This window comes from Pristiophorus japonicus, chromosome 23 (genome assembly GCF_044704955.1).
Source record: "Pristiophorus japonicus isolate sPriJap1 chromosome 23, sPriJap1.hap1, whole genome shotgun sequence".
Taxonomy (NCBI): domain Eukaryota; kingdom Metazoa; phylum Chordata; class Chondrichthyes; family Pristiophoridae; genus Pristiophorus; species Pristiophorus japonicus.
This window is the reverse complement of record NC_091999.1, coordinates 39,351,688-39,365,312: the sequence shown is the minus strand read 5'-3', so window position 1 is coordinate 39,365,312 and position 13,625 is coordinate 39,351,688. Positions and strand designations below refer to the sequence as shown.

At 43.9% G+C, this 13,625-nt stretch overlaps 3 non-coding genes across 3 annotated transcripts; all 3 read left to right on the top strand.

The window, feature by feature from the left end:
- Window positions 1-9,636: 9,636 nt before the first annotated feature.
- Window positions 9,637-9,717, top strand: trnas-aga (transfer RNA serine (anticodon AGA)). Its single transcript has one exon. It is a non-coding gene; the product is annotated as a tRNA-Ser (tRNA).
- A 1,580-nt stretch (window positions 9,718-11,297) lies between these two features.
- Window positions 11,298-11,369, top strand: trnad-guc (transfer RNA aspartic acid (anticodon GUC)). Its single transcript has one exon. It is a non-coding gene; the product is annotated as a tRNA-Asp (tRNA).
- A 217-nt stretch (window positions 11,370-11,586) lies between these two features.
- trnas-aga (transfer RNA serine (anticodon AGA)) lies at window positions 11,587-11,667 on the top strand. Its single transcript has one exon. It is a non-coding gene; the product is annotated as a tRNA-Ser (tRNA).
- The last annotated feature ends 1,958 nt before the right edge of the window (window positions 11,668-13,625 follow it).

The window sequence follows — 13,625 nt, the reverse complement described above, 5'->3', positions numbered from 1 at the left end:
ATTCTCAGCATTTTTCATTCCATTTCATAATTTAACCGGTTCTCTGCCAAACTGATCCTGAGATCGATGGAATAACGTCCCACACCTTTCAACTTTGACATTTTTTTCTCATTTTTATTAATCTGCAATATTCACGATACATCCGTTTCAAAAATCGCAAACATCAGTCAAAGTTGCGACAGTGATTCAGCCTATCTTTCCCTCGAGATGTCTGAGGCATCTGTGCATGCCCGTTGGTGCGTGCAAATTTTTGGTTATGTGTGTGTGGGTCTCTGTGTCTGTCTATCTATTTATATGTCTCTGTGTATGTGCAACTGTCACTGGAAATCATCACCATGAATTTGGTATGTCCTGGAACTTATAAAAACGACTTGGGGAAAATAATACGGTTGTGAACTTTTGTATCGGCTTTGGTTCAGTGGCCGCATTCTCGACTGAATCGGGAGTTTGTCTGTTCAAGTCGCACTCCTGAGACTTGAGCATATCATCTTGGCTAACACTCAAGTGCAGCACTTGCGGAATTTTGTAATGTTGAAGCTGTTGACTTTCGGATGAAATGTTAAATTGAAGCTCCGTCTGCACCCTCGGGTGGATATGAAAGTTCCCAGTGCATTACTCGAAAAAGAATAGGAGAGTTGCCCCCGTGTCAATATTACTAAAAATGTTCGTAAATGCTCACTGAAAGCCGATGTGCATCTGTTTGTATGTGGGGTTGGGGTTGAAGCCCAGATTCTCACAGAGACAGAATCCAGGTTCTCACAGGACCAGAATAGCCGAGTGGTTGAGGCGTTGGCCTTAAAACTCAATGGGTTTGTCCCGCGTGGGTTTGTCCCACACTCCTGGTATCTCTTTAATTTAACACGGATATTCTCCCATTCTGATCAGTGAGACCGGATTTTCATCGGTTGAATCAGCAATTTTCTGTAACAATGTGACACTCTGAACCGATAATGAAATGAAATTGTGAAATGTATCTGTGTCGCTCGGTTTCTGCCTCTCTCTCTCTCTTCAGAGAGTTTTGTATGTTTGAGTCTTTGTCTCTCTCAGTCTGACTCACTCTGTCTGTCCCTGTTTCTCTGTTTGTCTCTGTCTCTCAATCTGTCTCTTTCTCACGGTGCCACGTCTGGTCCAATGGGATTCTCTCTGACTGTTTGTCTGACTGGCTCTCTCTTTCCCATCATTTCGGTCTGTCCATGTCTTTGCCTGTCTCTGTTAGTCCCTGCCTGTAAGCTGAGAAGTATTTCCATCATTTTCTGTTTTAGTCTCTATCGCTCTCTCTCTATCTGTCTCTCTCCTTATCACTGTCTTTATCATTGTCTTTCTCTCACTCTTTCCGTCTCTCTCTTAATAGATCACACACACATCTCTGTATATGTATATATATGAGTCTTTTTCTCACTCAGTCTGCCTCTCCTTCTCAGTCTCACACTTTCTGTCTCTCGTTGTCTCTATCTCGTTGTCTGTATCTCCCTGTTTGTCGGTTTGTCTCTGTCTCTCAATGTGTCTGTCGACTACTCCTGGTGTCCAGTTCTGTTCACAGTGACTCGATTCCTGCTCTGACAGAACTGGTTCCCGTCAGTTCCTCGTTAGTGTAGTGGTGAGTTTCCCCGCCTGTCACGCGGGACACCGGGGTTCAATTCCCCAACGGGGAGGCAGTTGTTTCAAGATGTCGAATTTTACTTCTGTTTCTTGGAAGAGATGCATATTAAAAAGTTCCAGAGCAATATGGAACTGTAAAAATACTGGTACATGAGATTGCCTCGTCCAGATTTTTAGCAAACGGAGAAATTTTCAGGAGTTGTTGGCCGTCTGCTGCACAGAGATGGATGACTGAGTTTTTTCTGAGTAAAGTTTAAAAAGCTAGCGACACAGTAGTCGTGACCGAGTGGTTAAGGCGATGGACTAGAAATCCATTGGGTTATCCCGCTTAGGTTCGAATCCTGCCGACGACGATTCTCAGCATTTTTCATTCCATTTCACAATTTAACCGGTTCTCTGCCAAACTGATCCTGAGATAGATGGAATAACGTCCCACACCTTTCAACTTTGACATTTTTATTAATCTGCAATATTCACGATACATCCGTTTCAAAAATCGCAAACATCAGTCAAAGTTGCGACACTGATTCAGCCTATCTCTCCCTCGAGATGTCTGAGGCATCTGTGCATGCCTGTTGGTGCGTGCAAATTTTTGGTTATGTGTGTGTGGGTCTCTGTGTCTGTCTATCTATTTATATGTCTTTGTGAATATGCAACTGTCACTGGAAATCATCACCATGAATTTGGTATGTCCTGGAACTTATAAAAATGACTTGGGGAAAATAATACGGTTGTGAACTTTTGTATCGGCTTTGGTTCAGTGGCCGCATTATCGACTGAATCGGGAGTTTGTCTGTTCAAGTCGCACTCCTGAGACTTGAGCATATCATCTTGGCTAACACTCAAGTGCAGCACTTGGGGAATTTTGCAATGTTGAATCTGTTGACATTCGGATGAAATGTTAAGTTGGGGCTCCGTCTGCATCCTCGGGTGGATATGATAGTTCCCAGTGCATTATTCGAAAAAGAATAGGAGAGTTGCCCCCGTGTCAATATTACTAAAAATGTTCGTAAATGCTCACTGAAAGCCGATGTGCATCTGTTTGTATGTGGGGTTGGGGTTGAAGCCCAGATTCTCACAGAGACAGAATCCAGGTTCTCACAGGACCAGAATAGCCGAGTGGTTGAGGCGTTGGCCTTAAAACTCAATGGGTTTGTCCCGCGTGGGTTTGTCCCCCACTCCTGATATCTCTTTAATTTAACACGGATATTCTCCCATTCTGATCAGTGAGACCGGATTTTCATCGGTTGAATCAGCAATTTTCTGTAACAATGTGACACTCTGAACCGATAATGAAATGAAATTGTGAAATGTATCTGTGTCGCTCGGTTTCTGCCTCTCTCTGTCTCTTCAGAGAGTTTTGTATGTTTGAGTCTTTGTCTCTCTCAGTCTGACTCACTCTGTCTGTCCCTGTTTCTCTGTTTGTCTCTGTCTCTCAATCTGTCTCTTTCTCACGGTGCCACGTCTGTTCCAATGGGATTCTCTCTGACTGTTTGTCTGACTGGCTCTCTCTTTCCCATCATTTCGGTCTGTCCATGTCTTTGCCTGTCTCTGTTAGTCCCTGCCTGTAAGCTGAGAAATATTTCCATCATTTTCTGTTTTAGTCTCTATCGCTCTCTCTCTATCTGTCTCTCTCCGCGTCACTGTCTTTATCATTGTCTTTCTCTCACTCTTTCCCTCTCTCTCTTAATAGATCACACACACATCTCTGTATATGTATATATTTGGGTCTTTTTCTCACTCAGTCTGCCTCTCCTTCTCAGTCTCACACTTTCTGTCTTTCGTTGTCTCTATCTCGTTGTCTGTATCTCCCTGTTTGTCGGTTTGTCTCTGTCTCTCAATGTGTCTGTCGACTACTCCTGGTGTCCAGTTCTGTTCACAGTGACTCGATTCCTGCTCTGACAGAACTGGTTCCCGTCAGTTCCTCGTTAGTGTAGTGGTGAGTTTCCCCGCCTATCACGCGGGACACCGGGGTTCAATTCCCCAACGGGGAGGCAGTTGTTTCAAGATGTCGAATTTTACTTCTGTTTCTTGGAAGAGATGCATATTAAAAAGTTCCAGAGCAATATGGAACTGTAAAAATACAGGTGGATGAGATTGCCTCGTCCAGATTTTTAGCAAACGGAGAAATTTTCAGGAGTTGTTGGCCGTCTGCTGCACAGAGATGGATGACTGAGTTTTTTCTGAGTAAAGTTTAAAAAGCTAGCGACACAGTAGTCGTGACCGAGTGGTTAAGGCGATGGACTAGAAATCCATTGGGTTATCCCGCGTAGGTTCGAATCCTGCCGACGACGATTCTCAGCATTTTTCATTCCATTTCACATTTTAACCGGTTCTCTGCCAAACTGATCCTGAGATAGATGGAATAACGTCCCACACCTTTCAACTTTGACATTTTTATTAATCTGCAATATTCACGATACATCCGTTTCAAAAATCGCAAACATCAGTCAAAGTTGCGACACTGATTCAGCCTATCTCTCCCTCGAGATGTCTGAGGCATCTGTGCATGCCTGTTGGTGCGTGCAAATTTTTGGTTATGTGTGTGTGGGTCTCTGTGTCTGTCTATCTATTTATATTTCTTTGTGAATATGCAACTGTCACTGGAAATCATCACCATGAATTTGGTATGTCCTGGAACTTATAAAAATGACTTGGGGAAAATAATACGGTTGTGAACTTTTGTATCGGCTTTGGTTCAGTGGCCGCATTATCGACTGAATCGGGAGTTTGTCTGTTCAAGTCGCACTCCTGAGACTTGAGCAAATCATCTTGGCTAACACTCAAGTGCAGCACTTGGGGAATTTTGCAATGTTGAAGCTGTTGACATTCGGATGAAATGTTAAGTTGAAGCTCCGTCTGCACCCTCGGGTGGATATGAAAGTTCCCAGTGCATTATTCGAAAAAGAATAGGAGAGTTGCCCCCGTGTCAATATTACTAAAAATGTTCGTAAATGCTCACTGAAAGCCGATGTGCATCTGTTTGTATGTGGGGTTGGGGTTGAAGCCCAGATTCTCACAGAGACAGAATCCAGGTTCTCACAGGACCAGAATAGCCGAGTGGTTGAGGCGTTGGCCTTAAAACTCAATGGGTTTGTCCCGCGTGGGTTTGTCCCCCACTCCTGATATCTCTTTAATTTAACACGGATATTCTCCCATTCTGATCAGTGAGACCGGATTTTAATCGGTTGAATCAGCAATTTTCTGTAACAATGTGACACTCTGAACCGATAATGAAATGAAATTGTGAAATGTATCTGTGTCGCTCGGTTTCTGCCTCTCTCTCTCTCTTCAGAGAGTTTTGTATGTTTGAGTCTTTGTCTCTCTCAGTCTGACTCACTCTGTCTGTCCCTGTTTCTCTGTTTGTCTCTGTCTCTCAATCTGTCTCTTTCTCACGGTGCCACGTCTGTTCCAATGGGATTCTCTCTGACTGTTTGTCTGACTGGCTCTCTCTTTCCCATCATTTCGGTCTGTCCATGTCTTTGCCTGTCTCTGTTAGTCCCTGCCTGTAAGCTGAGCAGTATTTCCATCATTTTCTGTTTTAGTCTCTATCGCTCTCTCTCTATCTGTCTCTCTCCTTGTCACTGTCTTTATCATTGTCTTTCTCTCACTCTTTCCCTCTCTCTCTTAATAGATCACACACACATCTCTGTATATGTATATATTTGAGTCTTTTTCTCACTCAGTCTGCCTCTCCTTCTCAGTCTCACACTTTCTGTCTCTCGCTGTCTGTCTCTCCCTGTTTGTCTCTCCCTGTTTGTCGGTTTGTCTCTGTCTCTCAATGTGTCTGTCGACTTCTCCTGTTGTCCAGTGCTGTTCACAGTGACTCGATTCCTGCTCTGACAGAGCTGGCACCCGTCAGTTCCTCGTTAGTATAGTGGTGAGTAAACATGCCTGTCACGCGGGTGACCGGGGTTCAATTCCCCGACGGGGAGGCAGTTGTTTCAAGATGACGAATTTTACTTCTGTTTTTTGGAAGAGATGCATATTAAAAAGTTTTAGAGCAATATGGAACTATAAAAATACAGGTAGATGAGATTGCCTCCTCCAGATTTTTAGCAAACGGAGAATTTTTCAGGAGTCTTTGGCCGTCTGCTACACAGAGAGGGATGACTGAAATTTTTCTGAGTAAAGTTTAAAAAGGCAGCGACACAGTAGTCGTGGCCGAGTGGTTAAGGCGATGGACTAGAAATCCATTGAGTTATCCCGCGCAGGTTCGAATGCTGCCGACTACGATTCTCAGCATTTTTCATTCCATTTCATAATTTAACCGGTTCTCTGCCAAACTGATCCTGAGATCGATGGAATAACGTCCCACACCTTTCAACTTTGACATTTTTTTCTCATTTTTATTAATCTGCAATATTCACGATACATCCGTTTCAAAAATCGCAAACATCAGTCAAAGTTGCGACAGTGATTCAGCCTGTCTATCCCTCGAGATGTCTGAGGCATCTGTGCATGCCTGTTGGTGCGTGCAAATTTTTGGTTATGTGTGTGTGGGTCTCTGTGTCTGTCTATCTATTTATATGTCTTTGTGAATATGCAACTGTCACTGGAAATCATCACCATGAATTTGGTATGTCCTGGAACTTATAAAAATGACTTGGGGAAAATAATACGGTTGTGAACTTTTGTATCGGCTTTGGTTCAGTGGCCGCATTCTCGACTGAATCGGGAGTTTGTCTGTTCAAGTCGCACTCCTGAGACTTGAGCATATCATCTTGGCTAACATTCAAGTGCAGCACTTGTGGAATTTTGCAATGTTGAAGCTGTTGACATTCGGATGAAATGTTAAGTTGAAGCTCCGTCTGCACCCTCGGGTGGATATGAAAGTTCCCAGTGCATTATTCGAAAAAGCATAGGAGAGTTGCCCCCGTGTCAATATTACTAAAAATGTTCGTAAATGCTCACTGAAAGCCGATGTGCATCTGTTTGTATGTGGGGTTGGGGTTGAAGCCCAGATTCTCACAGAGACAGAATCCAGGTTCTCACAGGACCAGAATAGCCGAGTGGTTGAGGCGTTGGCCTTAAAATTCAATGGGTTTGTCCCGCGTGGGTTTGTCCCCCACTCCTGGTATCTCTTTAATTTAACACGGATATTCTCCCATTCTGATCAGTGAGACCGGATTTTCATCGGTTGAATCAGCAATTTTCTGTAACAATGTGACACTCTGAACCGATAATGAAATGAAATTGTGAAATGTATCTGTGTCGCTCGGTTTCTGCCTCTCTCTGTCTCTTCAGAGAGTTTTGTATGTTTGAGTCTTTGTCTCTCTCAGTCTGACTCACTCTGTCTGTCCCTGTTTCTCTGTTTGTCTCTGTCTCTCAATCTGTCTCTTTCTCACGGTGCCACGTCTGTTCCAATGGGATTCTCTCTGACTGCTTGTCTGACTGGCTCTCTCTTTCCCATCATTTCGGTCTGTCCATGTCTTTGCCTGTCTCTGTTAGTCCCTGCCTGTAAGCTGAGAAATATTTCCATCATTTTCTGTTTTAGTCTCTATCGCTCTCTCTCTATCTGTCTCTCTCCGCGTCACTGTCTTTATCATTGTCTTTCTCTCACTCTTTCCCTCTCTCTCTTAATAGATCACACACACATCTCTGTATATGTATATATTTGGGTCTTTTTCTCACTCAGTCTGCCTCTCCTTCTCAGTCTCACACTTTCTGTCTTTCGTTGTCTCTATCTCGTTGTCTGTATCTCCCTGTTTGTCGGTTTGTCTCTGTCCCTCAATGTGTCTGTCGACTACTCCTGGTGTCCAGTTCTGTTTACAGTGACTCGATTCCTGCTCTGACAAAACTGGTTCCCGTCAGTTCCTCGTTAGTGTAGTGGTGAGTTTCCCCGCCTGTCACGCGGTTCAATTCCCCAACGGGGAGGCAGTTGTTTCAAGATGTCGAATTTTACTTCTGTTTCTTGGAAGAGATGCATATTAAAAAGTTCCAGAGCAATATGGAACTGTAAAAATACTGGTACATGAGATTGCCTCGTCCAGATTTTTAGCAAACGGAGAAATTTTCAGGAGTTGTTGGCCGTCTGCTGCACAGAGATGGATGACTGAGTTTTTTCTGAGTAAAGTTTAAAAAGCTAGCGACACAGTAGTCGTGACCGAGTGGTTAAGGCGATGGACTAGAAATCCATTGGGTTATCCCGCGTAGGTTCGAATCCTGCCGACGACGATTCTCAGCATTTTTCATTCCATTTCACAATTTAACCGGTTCTCTGCCAAACTGATCCTGAGATAGATGGAATAACGTCCCACACCTTTCAACTTTGACATTTTTATTAATCTGCAATATTCACGATACATCCGTTTCAAAAATCGCAAACATCAGTCAAAGTTGCGACATTGATTCAGCCTATCTCTCCCTCGAGATGTCTGAGGCATCTGTGCATGCCTGTTGGTGCGTGCAAATTTTTGGTTATGTGTGTGTGGGTCTCTGTGTCTGTCTATCTATTTATATGTCTTTGTGAATATGCAACTGTCACTGGAAATCATCACCATGAATTTGGTATGTCCTGGAACTTATAAAAATGACTTGGGGAAAATAATACGGTTGTGAACTTTTGTATCGGCTTTGGTTCAGTGGCCGCATTCTCGACTGAATCGGGAGTTTGTCTGTTCAAGTCGCACTCCTGAGACTTGAGCATATCATCTTGGCTAACACTCAAGTGCAGCACTTGGGGAATTTTGCAATGTTGAAGCTGGTGACATTCGGATGAAATGTTAAGTTGAAGCTCCGTCTGCACCCTCGGGTGGATATGAAAGTTCCCAGTGCATTATTCGAAAAAGAATAGGAGAGTTTCCCCCGTGTCAATATTACTAAAAATGTTCGTAAATGCTCACTGAAAGCCGATGTGCATCTGTTTGTATGTGGGGTTGGGGTTGAAGCCCAGATTCTCACAGAGACAGAATCCAGGTTCTCACAGGACCAGAATAGCCGAGTGGTTGAGGCGTTGGCCTTAAAACTCAATGGGTTTGTCCCGCGTGGGTTTGTCCCCCACTCCTGGTATCTCTTTAATTTAACACGGATATTCTCCCATTCTGATCAGTGAGACCGGATTTTCATCGGTTGAATCAGCAATTTTCTGTAACAATGTGACACTCTGAACCGATAATGAAATGAAATTGTGAAATGTATCTGTGTCGCTCGGTTTCTGCCTCTCTCTGTCTCTTCAGAGAGTTTTGTATGTTTGAGTCTTTGTCTCTCTCAGTCTGACTCACTCTGTCTGTCCCTGTTTCTCTGTTTGTCTCTGTCTCTCAATCTGTCTCTTTCTCACGGTGCCACGTCTGTTCCAATGGGATTCTCTCTGACTGTTTGTCTGACTGGCTCTCTCTTTCCCATCATTTCGGTCTGTCCATGTCTTTGCCTGTCTCTGTTAGTCCCTGCCTGTAAGCTGAGCAGTATTTCCATCATTTTCTGTTTTAGTCTCTATCGCTCTCTCTCTATCTGTCTCTCTCCTTGTCACTGTCTTTATCATTGTCTTTCTCTCACTCTTTCCCTCTCTCTCTTAATAGATCACACACACATCTCTGTATATGTATATATTTGAGTCTTTTTCTCACTCAGTCTGCCTCTCCTTCTCAGTCTCACACTTTCTGTCTCTCGCTGTCTGTCTCTCCCTGTTTGTCTCTCCCTGTTTGTCGGTTTGTCTCTGTCTCTCAATGTGTCTGTCGACTTCTCCTGTTGTCCAGTGCTGTTCACAGTGACTCGATTCCTGCTCTGACAGAGCTGGCACCCGTCAGTTCCTCGTTAGTATAGTGGTGAGTAAACATGCCTGTCACGCGGGAGACCGGGGTTCAATTCCCCGACGGGGAGGCAGTTGTTTCAAGATGACGAATTTTACTTCTGTTTTTTGGAAGAGATGCATATTAAAAAGTTTTAGAGCAATATGGAACTATAAAAATACAGGTGGATGAGATTGCCTCGTCCAGATTTTTAGCAAACGGAGAATTTTTCAGGAGTCTTTGGCCGTCTGCGACACAGAGAGGGATGACTGAGTTTTTTCTGAGTAAAGTTTAAAAAGGCAGCGACACAGTAGTCGTGGCCGAGTGGTTAAGGCGATGGACTAGAAATCCATTGAGTTATCCCGCGCAGGTTCGAATCCTGCCGACTACGATTCTCAGCATTTTTCATTCCATTTCATAATTTAACCGGTTCTCTGCCAAACTGATCCTGAGATCGATGGAATAACGTCCCACACCTTTCAACTTTGACATTTTTTTCTCATTTTTATTAATCTGCAATATTCACGATACATCCGTTTCAAAAATCGCAAACATCAGTCAAAGTTGCGACAGTGATTCAGCCTATCTTTCCCTCGAGATGTCTGAGGCATCTGTGCATGCCCGTTGGTGCGTGCAAATTTTTGGTTATGTGTGTGTGGGTCTCTGTGTCTGTCTATCTATTTATATGTCTCTGTGTATGTGCAACTGTCACTGGAAATCATCACCATAAATTTGGTATGTCCTGGAACTTATAAAAACGACTTGGGGAAAATAATACGGTTGTGAACTTTTGTATCGGCTTTGGTTCAGTGGCCGCATTCTCGACTGAATCGGGAGTTTGTCTGTTCAAGTCGCACTCCTGAGACTTGAGCATATCATCTTGGCTAACACTCAAGTGCAGCACTTGGGGAATTTTGTAATGTTGAAGCTGTTGACTTTCGGATGAAATGTTAAATTGAAGCTCCGTCTGCACCCTCGGGTGGATATGAAAGTTCCCAGTGCATTACTCGAAAAAGAATAGGAGAGTTGCCCCCGTGTCAATATTACTAAAAATGTTCGTAAATGCTCACTGAAAGCCGATGTGCATCTGTTTGTATGTGGGGTTGGGGTTGAAGCCCAGATTCTCACAGAGACAGAATCCAGGTTCTCACAGGACCAGAATAGCCGAGTGGTTGAGGCGTTGGCCTTAAAACTCAATGGGTTTGTCCCGCGTGGGTTTGTCCCCCACTCCTGGTATCTCTTTAATTTAACACGGATATTCTCCCATTCTGATCAGTGAGACCGGATTTTCATCGGTTGAATCAGCAATTTTCTGTAACAATGTGACACTCTGAACCGATAATGAAATGAAATTGTGAAATGTATCTGTGTCGCTCGGTTTCTGCCTCTCTCTCTCTCTTCAGAGAGTTTTGTATGTTTGAGTCTTTGTCTCTCTCAGTCTGACTCACTCTGTCTGTCCCTGTTTCTCTGTTTGTCTCTGTCTCTCAATCTGTCTCTTTCTCACGGTGCCACGTCTGGTCCAATGGGATTCTCTCTGACTGTTTGTCTGACTGGCTCTCTCTTTCCCATCATTTCGGTCTGTCCATGTCTTTGCCTGTCTCTGTTAGTCCCTGCCTGTAAGCTGAGAAGTATTTCCATCATTTTCTGTTTTAGTCTCTATCGCTCTCTCTCTATCTGTCTCTCTCCTTATCACTGTCTTTATCATTGTCTTTCTCTCACTCTTTCCGTCTCTCTCTTAATAGATCACACACACATCTCTGTATATGTATATATATGAGTCTTTTTCTCACTCAGTCTGCCTCTCCTTCTCAGTCTCACACTTTCTGTCTCTCGTTGTCTCTATCTCGCTGTCTGTCTCTCCCTGTTTGTCGGTTTGTCTCTGTCTCTCAATGTGTCTGTCGACTTCTCCTGTTCTCCAGTGCTGTTCACAGTGACTCGATTCCTAATCTGACAGAGCTGGTACCCGTCAGTTCCTCGTTAGTATAGTGGTGAGTATCCCCGCCTGTCACGCGGGAGACCGGCGTTCAATTCGCCGACGGGGAGGCAGTTGTTTCAAGTTGTCGAATTTTACTTCTGTTTCTTGGAAGAGATGCATATTAAAAAGTTCCAGAGCAATATGGAACTATAAAAATACAGGTGGATGAGATTGCCTCGTCCAGATTTTTAGCAAACGGAGAATTTTTCAGGAGTCTTTGGCCGTCTGCTACACAGAGATGGATGACTGAGTTTTCTGAGTAAAGTATAAAAAGGCAGCGACACAGTAGTCGTGGCCGAGTGGTTAAGGCGATGGACTAGAAATCCATTGGGTTATCCCGCGCAGGTTCGAATCCTGCCGACTACGACTCTCAGCATTTTTCATTCCATTTCATAATTTAACCGGTTCTCTGCCAAACTGATCCTGAGACAGATGGAATAACGTCCCACACCTTTCAACTTTGACATTTTTTTCTCATTTTTATTAATCTGCAATATTCACGATACATCCGTTTCAAAAATCGCAAACATCAGTCAAAGTTGCGACAGTGATTCAGCCTGTCTATCCCTCGAGATGTCTGAGGCATCTGTGCATGCCCGTTGGTGTGTGCAAATTTTTGGTTATGTGTGTGTGGGTCTCTGTGTCTGTCTATCTATTTATATGTCTCTGTGTATGTGCAACTGTCACTGGAAATCATCACCATGAATTTGGTATGTCCTGGAACTTATAAAAACGACTTGGGGAAAATAATACGGTTGTGAACTTTTGTATCGGCTTTGGTTCAGTGGCCGCATTCTCGACTGAATCGGGAGTTTGTCTGTTCAAGTCGCACTCCTGAGACTTGAGCATATCATCTTGGCTAACAATCAAGTGCAGCACTTGGGGAATTTTGTAATGTTGAAGCTGTTGACTTTCGGATGAAATGTTAAATTGAAGCTCCGTCTGCACCCTCGGGTGGATATGAAAGTTCCCAGTGCATTACTCGAAAAAGAATAGGAGAGTTGCCCCCGTGTCAATATTACTAAAAATGTTCGTAAATGCTCACTGAAAGCCGATGTGCATCTGTTTGTATGTGGGGTTGGGGTTGAAGCCCAGATTCTCACAGAGACAGAATCCAGGTTCTCACAGGACCAGAATAGCCGAGTGGTTGAGGCGTTGGCCTTAAAACTCAATGGGTTTGTCCCGCGTGGGTTTGTCCCCCACTCCTGGTATCTCTTTAATTTAACACGGATATTCTCCCATTCTGATCAGTGAGACCGGATTTTCATCGGTTGAATCAGCAATTTTCTGTAACAATGTGACACTCTGAACCGATAATGAAATGAAATTGTGAAATGTATCTGTGTCGCTCGGTTTCTGCCTCTCTCTCTCTCTTCAGAGAGTTTTGTATGTTTGAGTCTTTGTCCCTCTCAGTCTGACTCACTCTGTCTGTCCCTGTTTCTCTGTTTGTCTCTGTCTCTCAATCTGTCTCTTTCTCACGGTGCCACGTCTGGTCCAATGGGATTCTCACTGACTGTTTGTCTGACTGGCTCTCTCTTTCCCATCATTTCGGTCTGTCCATGTCTTTGCCTGTCTCTGTTAGTCCCTGCCTGTAAGCTGAGAAGTATTTCCATCATTTTCTGTTTTAGTCTCTATCGCTCTCTCTCTATCTGTCTCTCTCCTTATCACTGTCTTTATCATTGTCTTTCTCTCACTCTTTCCGTCTCTCTCTTAATAGATCACACACACATCTCTGTATATGTATATATTTGGGTCTTTTTCTCACTCAGTCTGCCTCTCCTCCTCAGTCTCACACTTTCTGTCTTTCGTTGTCTCTATCTCGTTGTCTGTATCTCCCTGTTTGTCGGTTTGTCTCTGTCTCTCAATGTGTCTGTCGACTACTCCTGGTGTCCAGTTCTGTTCACAGTGACTCGATTCCTGCTCTGACAGAACTGGTTCCCGTCAGTTCCTCGTTAGTGTAGTGGTGAGTTTCCCCGCCTGTCACGCGGGACACCGGGGTTCAATTCCCCAACGGGGAGGCAGTTGTTTCAAGATGTCGAATTTTACTTCTGTTTCTTGGAAGAGATGCATATTAAAAAGTTCCAGAGCAATATGGAACTGTAAAAATACTGGTACATGAGATTGCCTCGTCCAGATTTTTAGCAAACGGAGAAATTTTCAGGAGTTGTTGGCCGTCTGCTGCACAGAGATGGATGACTGAGTTTTTTCTGAGTAAAGTTTAAAAAGCTAGCGACACAGTAGTCGTGACCGAGTGGTTAAGGCGATGGACTAGAAATCCATTGGGTTATCCCGCGTAGGTTCGAATCCTGCCGACGACGATTCTC